The following is a 10,640-nucleotide window of genomic DNA, read 5'->3' as shown; positions in this document are numbered from 1 at the left end:
GGGGCGGCACATCTAAATAAGGCAATGCTCCCCGGGGCTGGTGTATTGTCACGATTTTCACCCCGTTAGGACTCTTGGGTGACGGTAAGGTAGAATTGTGAGATCGAGCCCCAGATGAGAAGATGGCACAAATAAGATTCCTGTGGGACCCCCAAGGTTAGACAGACATAGAGACTCTGCTGCAGGTGTGGGACTGTGGTGCTCTCTAGTTAACTAAGGAAGAACCTGGGAGGACATAGGTGGGGGAAGGTGGAGGGTGTTTCGCTGAGAAGACCTGGACCAACAAGAATGGGCGTGTGGTGTGGGAACCTGGCAGAAGGATTTGGCCTCTTGAAGCCTCCACATTCTGAGGCATCCCTGGTTCTGACATGGGGTGGGGGCACCACCCTCACCCATACGCTCATGCTTGGCTGCCCATGGTCCCTAGGGTAGAGCAATCATCCTCCCCCAACCCAACTCAGATGATCAGGCTGGAACCCAGAGGTGACTGCTCCAGCCATGAGCCCTCACCAACCCCAGGGGACATCCCTGCCTCTTTTGCCCTCCTTTCCTTTGCCCTAAGACGCCCCTCACTTCATTAAATGTCATGGAGGTGTTTCTGGCATAAGTTAAGAGGAGTTGGCCATTCAAAGTGTCTCTCTAGATCACTGCCATTTTCCTGTCATGTACTTTTCCATGAGAATGAAAAAGTAAATTAGGGCCCTTCTTCTGGGAAACTGATGTTTATAGCATCATGAGGGGAATAGATAGGATATTTGTGACTCTTTAAAAAAATATACCACAAATATATGAATAGAAGGCAGCTTCTGGAGGAAAAATAGAAGGCTGGAGAAAAATAATATTATAATGAATTAAAGGACTGCTACCTCATGCATCTGGTGGAAAATGTTCGGCATGAATTGACCCCCAAAAGTTGGTTTGTGAATAAGTAAAAGTAAATAATCCCAAAAGAGTAGATAAATCAAAGGATGCTTCTTGGTAGGTTCTTAAGGGCCAGAGGGGTGCTCATTGGCCACACAGCAGCATCTCCTTGTCTGTTTCCTCACTGGACGGTGACCCTGGAGGGCAGAGGCTGTGTCATCATCTCTCTCTCAGTCCCTGGTGCCTGCACAGGACCTGGCACAGCAGGTAGGGTGACCATATAATTTATCATCCAAACTGGGACACTTCAAGAGTGAAAGGACACTATTAATAATTATGTCAGGACAACAGTTGTAATCTGAGACTAATGAATGAGTGAATGAACAAATGAATGAATGAACAATTCTTTAAAAGTTGAAGCTGTTGGCACTGAGGCATCCATGGCTTCCTACATCCATTGATGTCACTGTCAAATAGAAAATCCATCTGTGTGTACCATGTGTTTTGCATTTTAAAGTCCGTCTTATTCTTCTCTTGCAGACGAGGACCCCCCACTACAGAAAGAAAAGCTGGGCTAGGACTGAAGGCCCTGCTGGCACTGCCCAGGGCATGCTGAGCCCTGCTTGCTGGGGTGCCCGGCACTGAGCTAGGTACTGTATGTTCTTTATTGCATTTAATCCTCACACCAGCCTTGCAGGATAGATACTCTTATTACCTTTCGCAGGTGAGTTAGCTAGGGCTTAGAGAAGTTAAATAAGGTGTCCAATGTCACAGAGCTAGGATCAGAGCTGCAAGCCATGCCCAAGTCTGTGGGACACCAAAGTGTGTGGTTGTAGTAGTCCCCAGCCCTGCTTTTGTGTGGCCTCCTCTTGGGGAGAGGACTTAGAACAGAGGCCTGGGGCATCCCATTGAAGGAAGCAGGCCTGCTCCCCGCTGCTTCGTGCCAGGCTCAAGTGGAGGAGGGGGAGGCAGAACCAGGACCCCTCTTCTCTCAAGGATTCCCGGGTCCTTGGGGGTCCTGCTCAGCAGTCTGCTGAGCGGATGCAGGGAGTGAGAGGAGGTGGGCCAGCCGGGGCTAGGCCAGGAAAGGGCTCAGCCAGGGCTCTGCCGGGCACTGTCTCAGCTCGTCCCCGACCTGCGCCTCCACCAGCTGCACCCCTCAGACAGACCTTGCCCCTGGCTGCCAGCTGGGTGCCTTCTGGGAGCCTGCCAGCCAAGCACAGCTAACTGGTGCCCTCTAGTGTCTGCCTCTTACAGCCCAGTTGCCCTTCTCGAGCATCACACAGAGCTCTCCTGAGCCGCCCCGTGGACAGTCCCCCAAATCTAACAATCATCTTCCAAACTAGGACACTTCTGAGAGTGGGAGGGGCTCTGTTGATGATACTGGGACAACAGACATAAAATAGGACTGTCCCACGCAATAGGGGCATCTGGTCACCCCACCCAGGTCAGAAGCACCTCCTCCCCACATCCCAGAACCATCTCTGGGAGCGGCCCCGTTAAGTAAATGAGATAACATGTGAAGTCCTTAGCAGGAGGCCTGGGAGAGTAGGTGATCAGTGAACACGTGATCAATAAACAACTATTAGCTACAGTTAGTGGTAGGAATCATCTGCTTGGTCCAGCTCTGGGGGCCCATTTCCAGCTGGGCGGTCAGAGGAAGCTGCATCCGAGGGTCCTTGTGAAGCAGGAAGGAGGACTCTAAATTCTAGAGGCTGGCACATAGTAGGAGGGCAGGTTGTGGGGCTCAGTGGGTGTTGGCTGATAGAGTGAACCCAAAACATCAGCCTCTGATTAATCAAGAGATCCCTCCCCTTGGGATTTTGGGTCTTGCAGGGGAGTCCGGAAGGAAGACCACCCTTTCAGCAAGAGAAAGACATTTTGACAAGGTGCCTTTTCCCACGGTTTTGTAGACGGCCCTCTGTCTCCCTGCCTGTCCCCCTTGACCAGTGTTAGAGATGACCTCTGCTCTGCTGGGCACCAGCAGTGACTAACACAGGCAAGTGTGTGGGCCGCCACCTGTCCTGGCCTCCGCTGCACCCTCCCCCCTCCATTTCCTCATGACGGCCTCGTGGCTTCTGGGGGCCAGGCCTCAGGGAGGTGTGATAACTGCTGACTCCCCAGGGCTCCTTGAAGTGGGCTGATGCAAGGTGGCCGGATCTGTGACCCCTGTAGCAGGTGGGTTCCAGCACGGGGGCTTGAGTCTTACCCTTGGGGAGCTGGCAGTTGCAGGGGAAGCAGTCACACGTACAGATAAATCTAGTGGAAAGCCCTAGTGGTCAAAGCCAGGACAGAGGGACCAAAGCAGGCTTTGGAGTGCGGAAGAGGGAAGGTGCCCTGAGGACCAGAAAGCACACAGAAGATCCTGCAGGATGGGGACAAAGGATTTCCACAGATGGAGGTAAGGTGAGGGCCTGACAGGGCTCAGCTTGGGGGCTCCAAGGGGAAGGAATCCGAGGGGCACTCGCTGTGTCTGCGTGTGTGGAGGTATGCTTCAGGGAGACATAGAAGTGACTGGCAAAGTCAGAGAGATTTGGGGGCTAGGCAAAGGTCATTTTGAAGAGTTCTCTGTGGCATAGGGATGATGGGGCAGGTCTGGTGCCTTGTGTGGGAAAGGGAAGAAAGCTTTGAGTTGGTTTTTGTGTCCTCAAACCAGTTTGCCCACATCCTTGGCATCTGTGCCTGTGAAGGACCTGTCTGGAGCCATGCATGTCTGGGCCTGAGGGGCAGCGGGCCTACGTGAGGCAAGCGGTCTCTTCAGGCGCTCCTGCCTCGGGGTCACCGGCCACCGTTGGAGTGGAGGGCAGGTCCGGCTCTGCTGCCATCCTGCGCCTCACTCAGCCCCCACCCACCCCCAGCTCAAAGTCTGGGCGTGGGGTCAGCCTCATGTTCACCTTTTCTCTCCTCAGGGCCCTGGCTCTAACAGAAGGCTTCCTCCTCCTGCCCACACTCAGAGCTTTGCTCCACCAGCAACACACACACAAGCATTGGGTCTGGAGTGAAAAACTGGAGTTGAGATCAGCTGTGCCATTTACCAGCCATGTGGCCTTGGGCAGGTCAAACTCTTTGAGCCTCAGTTATCTCATCTGTAGATTGGGGATAACAACACTTAACGGAGCTTATCTCAGGAGGTTGTCATGAGGATCAAATAAGATGATGCTTGTGCAAACACTTTGCAAAGGACTCCTTCAATGGAAGGGATTATTATTGCTGTTTTCATACCATACATGACAACAAAACAGTCACCCAAGAATGGAAACTCATGCTCTGAGCACTTCTCCTTTACTCACTCAGAAATTATTGAGGCTGCTGTGCTCCAGGCACTGGTCTAGGCACATGGGCCATACAAATAAATAAAACACAAGATCCCTTCCATCTTGGAGCTTACGTTCTAGGGCAGGGACTCCTCTGCACCCCAATCTACCTAGCATACACATGACCCCTCTCCTGCATCCGCAATCCTAGCCCGAAATGTCAGGCAGCATTGGGCCGCTAGGAATTCTCTTCCTCAGTACCTCACAGTCACCTGATGGCCTGGCAGAAGCCTTGAGTGGAAAAACAAGGTCACTCTGATACTTGCTAGAATACTCAGAGCACTGTAGCAAGAAAAGAACTCAATCATTAAGTCTAATTGCCCATCTTACAGATGAGGAAATTGGGGTCCAGAAAAGTTTAACTGCCTTGCCCTAGGTTATGCAGTTGGTCAGTAACACAATCATTCATTCAGTCAACAAACATTTACTGAGCTCCTGCTCTGTGCCACCCACCATTCTGGGCACTAGGGACAAGGCTTGGCCTTGGTGGGGCTTACATTCTGTTAGGGGGTGATGTAAAAGAAACATGTAAGCAAGTAAGCTAATTTCAGATGGTGATGAGAGCCAGACAGAAAAAGAAACAGGCTAATGTGACAGAGAGTGACTGGGGGTTCGGGTGGTCGGGGAAGGCCTTGTGAGGAGGGGACATTTGAGCTGAGGAACCGACTGGAGGACTTGAAGGACACCAGAGAGCCCCTCTCTACACCTCACTTAAAAGGCAAAGGATGCCTCTCCACCCCTGCCCCGTGGGAAGAAGAAACATCATCAGAAGAGAAGGGGCTGTGAGCCCTCCTGGGGAGAGCAGGGCTTTCTGAGCCTGCAGCTGAGTAACTGGGGTGAGGAGAAGGTGGCCCTCATTGTTGCACAGAGCTCAGGGGTCTGGGGCTCTCTTGTAGTTTCTAATAGACTTTATTTTTTAGAGCAGTTTTAGGTTCACAGCTAAATTGAGCAGAAAGTACAGAGAGTTCCCATATACTTCCTGCCCCCGCACACACCCCCTACCTACCCCCCTTACCCCGGCCATCAACATCCCTCACCAGAATGGCACATTTGTTACAGGCCGTGACCCTACACTGACACCTCATTATCACCTAGAGTCCACAGTTTACATTAGGGGTCACTCCTCGTCCTGTACACTCTATGGGTTTTGACAAATGTATAATGACCTGTATCCACCATTATAGCATCATGTGGAATAGTTTCACTGCCCTAAAAATCCTCTGTGCTCCAACCTAGTCATCCCTCTCTCCCTCCTAACTCCCGACAACCATTGATCTTGTTACTGTCTCCACAGTGTTGCCTTTTCCAGAATGTCATATACTTGGAATCACATAGTATGTAGCCTTTTCAGGTGGGCTTCTTTCACTTAGTAATATGCATTTAAGGTTCCTCCACGTCTTTTCATGGCTTGATAGCTCATTTCTTTTTAGTGCTGAATAAAATCCCATTGTCTGGATAGAGGGGCTGCTTTTGTTTTGTTTTTGCTTTTTTATTTGGGTTTTTATCTTGATTCTCCTGCAGGAATTTCAACCTGCAAGCCCTTTCATTCCCCAGTGATGGAGAGGAACAGGGATGTTTTTACAGGGTGCTTGCCGCTGGCCTAGCTGAGAAGGATGTGGCCTCTCTGGGCCCCAAGGCTGCACCACCCCCAGGTGCCAACAGGTGGCCACACCACCCTTCTGGCTGGCTGCTAGCTGGCAATGACTGAGCGGGACAGGGGATGCTTGGGAGGTTGTTTGAGGGAAGAAGGTAGAAATGGTGGCTGTGTCCTGTGAGCCACCTCTCTCTCACTCTCCCTAGGCTACTTGGGCAGCTGAGCTATTTTCTTGGTTTGGCAAAGGGAGAGAACGTGGTGCATTTTGCCATTTCTGTTCTTCAAGGAAAGAGTAGTTCTAATGCCTAGCCCTCATATAGTCTTATCTTCTAGAAGACTAGAAACTTCCAGGAAGTCTGGTCCTCACAATGGGATCTGATCCCAAGTAGGTAGTTCTCCGTGCAAATAGCCCCATTTGCCTGGGGAGAGCCTCACTGGGGTGGGGAGAAAGGATGCTGGTATATATTGCTCTTGGAGCTGGCAGCCTAAAGGGGGAAATATTTCTGGCGAAGGAGGCTGCTGCCTTTTGTAAGCAAGATTGAAGCACAGCAACAGCGAATGGACACAATGTGTTATATATGCACAATGGAATATTATTCAGCCTTAAAAATGAATGGAATTCTGGTAAATGCTACAATACAAATGAACCTTGAAAACATTTTGCCAAGTGAAATAAGTCAGACACTAAAGGACAAATATTGTATGATTCCACTTATATGAAGCACCTGGAATAGTTAAATTCATAGAGACAGGAAGTAGAACAGAGATTGTCAGGGGCTGGAGGAGATGGGGAGTTAGTGTTTAATGGGAACAGAGATTCAGTTTGGGATGATGAGAAAGTTCTGGAGATGGATGGTGGTGACGGTTGCATAACATTGTGAATGCACTTAATGCCACTGAAATGCATGCTTAAAATGGTTAAAATGGTAAATTTTAAGTTATATATTTTTTACTACCATAAAAAACTTTTTTTTTAAAAAAAAAAGATTGAACCAGGATCATAAAGTCCACAGAGCCCATCTTGCTCTTTCACTGCCGTCCACACAACCCCCTCTTCAACAATCTGACATGGGCTCCTGCAGCTTCCACTGAACACTTCAAGGATGGAGATCTCACTACCTTGAAAGAGTATTGAACCCCAAGTTGAAAGACCTGTGTTGGTGCCCAATCGCTGAGTCTCAGCTTCCTCCTAGATAAAATGGGGAAAATAAGACTCGCCCTCTCCTACGTTACGGAACAGTCACGAGATCAATGAGGTGATGTATATGAAAGTACTTTGTAAACTCTAAAGTATTCTATACCGATGAGGGATCATTCGCATTATCATTTTTATTGCCTAGATCATCAGCTCCATTGGGGACAGCTCTAATTGTTGGAAAGTTGAGGCAGAACTGCGAAGTAGCAAAGGTTGCTCTTGGTGTCACTTCACCTCTTATGTATGTCTTAGAATGTCCCTCTCCTTTTAGCAACTTCATACTCCATCCCAACCCCTTGTTACCGTGAGCAATGCTAACCTCCTGCTTATGTCTCATCCTTGGGAACGGTGTTAGGAAAAACCCACTTCTCCTGTGTGTCCCCTTTACTCTCACACTACTAGCACACTCGCGACACTTCTGACACCAGATGTGTGGGGTTTTTTCCCCCATACCAAGCAATTCTGCCACACCAGCTGGGCGTCCCGCAATTTAACTCAAGTCTAACGCTGTCTACCTGGAGATAGCATCAGATCCCACATGTTAAGGGCTCAGTCCCACAAGATTGCACACCTCCCCACTTCCGATGCCAATTGCAGGTCCAGGTTGCCACCTGTGCTACTGACTGATTGGTTATAAATCGGAGGTTCCCATGACTCCTTCCTTGGGTTCGACTGCTTTGCTAGGGTGGCTCACAGAACTCAGGAAAACTGTTTACTTACTGGTTACCAGTTTATTATAAAAGGATATAACTCAGGAACAGCCAGATGGAAGAGATGCATAGGGCAAGGCATGTGGGAAGGGGTGAGAAGCTTCCATGCCCTCTCTGAACACGCCGCTCTTCCAGCACCTCCATGTGTCCATCAACCTGGAAGCTCTCCAAACCTGTCCTTTTGGGATTTTTATGGAGGCTTCATCATGTAGGCACGATCGATCATTAACTCCATTTCCAGCCCCTTTCCCCTCTCTGGAGAATGGGAGGTGGGCCTGAAAATTCCAGGCTTCTAGTCATGGCTTGGTCTTTCTGGTGACCAGCCCCCATACAGGAACCCACCAAGAGTCACCTCATTAGAACAAAAGACACTGCTATCACCCAGGAAATTCCAAGGGATTTAGGAACACTGTGTCAGAAAGGAGGGTCAAAGACCAAATATTATAACAAAAGATGCTCCTAGTACTCTTATCGCTTAGGAAATTAACAAGGGTTTCAGGAGCTCTGTGCCAGCAACCAGGAACAGAGACCAATACGTATATATTTTCTATTATCTCATAGGAACAAGATACCACCTCCTCCAGAAAGCCTTTCCAGATACTTTATCCTGCTTCCCTCACCTGAGCCAGATGGGGTTTTGGAAGCTGTGTGATTCAATGAATATATAAGTGAAATTATAAAGACCTAGGTTTGAATTCTGCTGCTATCATTTACTATGCATGTGACCTTGGCAAACACTTCACCTCTCTGGGCTTCAACATCTTTGTAAATTAGCGGCAATACATTATTTAACAAGATAGTAATGAAGATTAAATGATATAACTAACAGTGCTAGAACATAGAGGGTGCTCATAAATAATAGTTTCCTTTCTTTGAACTCTCAGAGCCCTTTATCTGAGCTTTCAGCCATGCATTATAAGTATTTGTGCCATTCATTCATTCATTTATTCAACAAATGTTTAATTGAATATGAAGGCCGTAAGTGTTATGAAGAAAACTAAAGCAAGATAGGGGAGGAAGAGAGTGTGTGTTGTATTGCTAGTTTCTTTAGGGTGGTTCACTGATAAGGGGTCATTTAGGCAGATAGCTGAGAGAGTGAGCCCTGTAGATATCAGCGAAGAATACTGGGGCAAGAGCAGAGTCCCTGAGGCAGAAACATGCTGGTGTGTTTGAGGGAAAGCAAGGAAGCCAAGGTGGCAGATCAGAGTGAGCAAGAGAGGGAGGGAGTAAGAGCAGAGAACTACCAGGGGCCACATCACATGAGGACTTTGTAGACTGTGGTAAAGACTCCTTTGTTTCTTGGTGAGGTGGGAAGACAATGGAGAGTGTTGAGCAGAAGAGTGAAAGAACTGACATCAGTTTTTGGTTTTAAAAGGATCCCTTTGGCCTCTGTGTCCTGTGCCATTGACTGTACACAGGGTAGAAGTAGGGAGATTAATTAGTAGGTCATTGAGGTAATCCAGGCGAGAGATAATCTGGCTTGGACCAGGAAGGCCAATGGAGGTAGAAAGAATCATCAGATTCTGAGTATATATTGATTTGAAGGTAGACCCAAGAGTACTTCTGGGGTATTAGAGAAGGAGCTAATGCCAAGGGTTTTGCCTGGGGACTGAAGATGGAGTTTCCATCACTGAGATAAGCAAATCTATGGGAAAAGCAGTTTGGGTGGGTGGAGTGGGAACTAGGAATTTGGGTTTGTATTTACCACTTCCCATGCTCTTCATTTGTTTCCAATGATTCGAATTTCCCTCTTGTATTATTTTTCTTTAGCCTGAGAACTTTCTTTAGCATTTTTTTGCAGTGAAGATCTGCTAATGGTGAATTTTTTTAGTTTTCCTTTATCTGGAAATTTCTTTATTTTACTTTCAGTTTTGAAGGATAATTTTGCTGGATATCAAATTCTGGATTGAAAGCTTTTACTTTCAGTTCTTTAGAGATATTGGTCCACTGGTTTCTTTTCTTTTCCTTTTTTCAGCTTTTTAATGTATAACTGACAAAATTGTAAGACATTTAAAGTGTACAACATGATGATTTGATATATGTATACATTATGAAAGGATTCCCCCTATCAAGTTAATTAACATATCCATCACCTTGCATATTTACCTTTTTTGTGTGTGAGGGGATGGTGAGAACATTTAAATTCTCCTCTCTTAGAAAATGTCAATTAGGGCTGGCCCGGTGGCTTAGTGATTAAGTGCACACGCTCCGCTGCTGGCGGCCCAGGTTTGGATCCCAGGCGTGCACCGATCCACCGCTTCTCTGGCCATGCTGAGGCTGCGTCCCATGTACAGCAACTAGAAGGATGTGCAGCTATGATGTACAACTATCTACCGGGGCTTTGGGGGGAAAATAAAAAAATAATAAAAAAAAAGAAAGAAAATGTCAATTATACAATATAGTGTTATTGACTTTAGTCATCCAGCTGTAAATTAGATCTTCAGACCTTATTCATCTTTGTTCTCTTTTACCAACCTATTTCCCCCCTCTCTAGCTCCTGGCAACCACTTTTCTACTCTCTGTTTCTATGAGTTCAACCCTTTTTTTTAGATTCCACATATAAGTGATACCATGTAGTATTTATCTTTCTCTGTCTGGCTTATTTCACTTAGCATAATGACCTCTAGGTTCATCCACCTTGTTGCAAGTGACAGGATTTCCTTCTTTTTTAAGGCTGAACAATATTCCATTGTATGTATATACCACATTTTCTTTATCCAATCATCTGTTGATGGACACAGGTTATTTTCATACATTGGCTATTGTAAAGAATGCTGCAATGAACATGTGAGTACAGATATCACTTCAAGATGATGGTTTCATTTCCTTCAGAAGTGGAATTGCTGGATCATATGGTAGTTCTATTTTTAATTTCTTGAGGACCTTCCATACAGTTTTCCATAGTGGCTGCACCAATTTACATTCCTACCAACGTGCACAAGTGTTCCCTTTTCTCCACATCCTCA

Source organism: Diceros bicornis, chromosome 12 (genome assembly GCF_020826845.1).
Source record: "Diceros bicornis minor isolate mBicDic1 chromosome 12, mDicBic1.mat.cur, whole genome shotgun sequence".
Classification (NCBI taxonomy): Eukaryota; Metazoa; Chordata; class Mammalia; order Perissodactyla; family Rhinocerotidae; genus Diceros; species Diceros bicornis.
The sequence above is the reverse complement of the archived record's forward strand: the minus strand, read 5'-3'. Positions refer to the sequence as shown.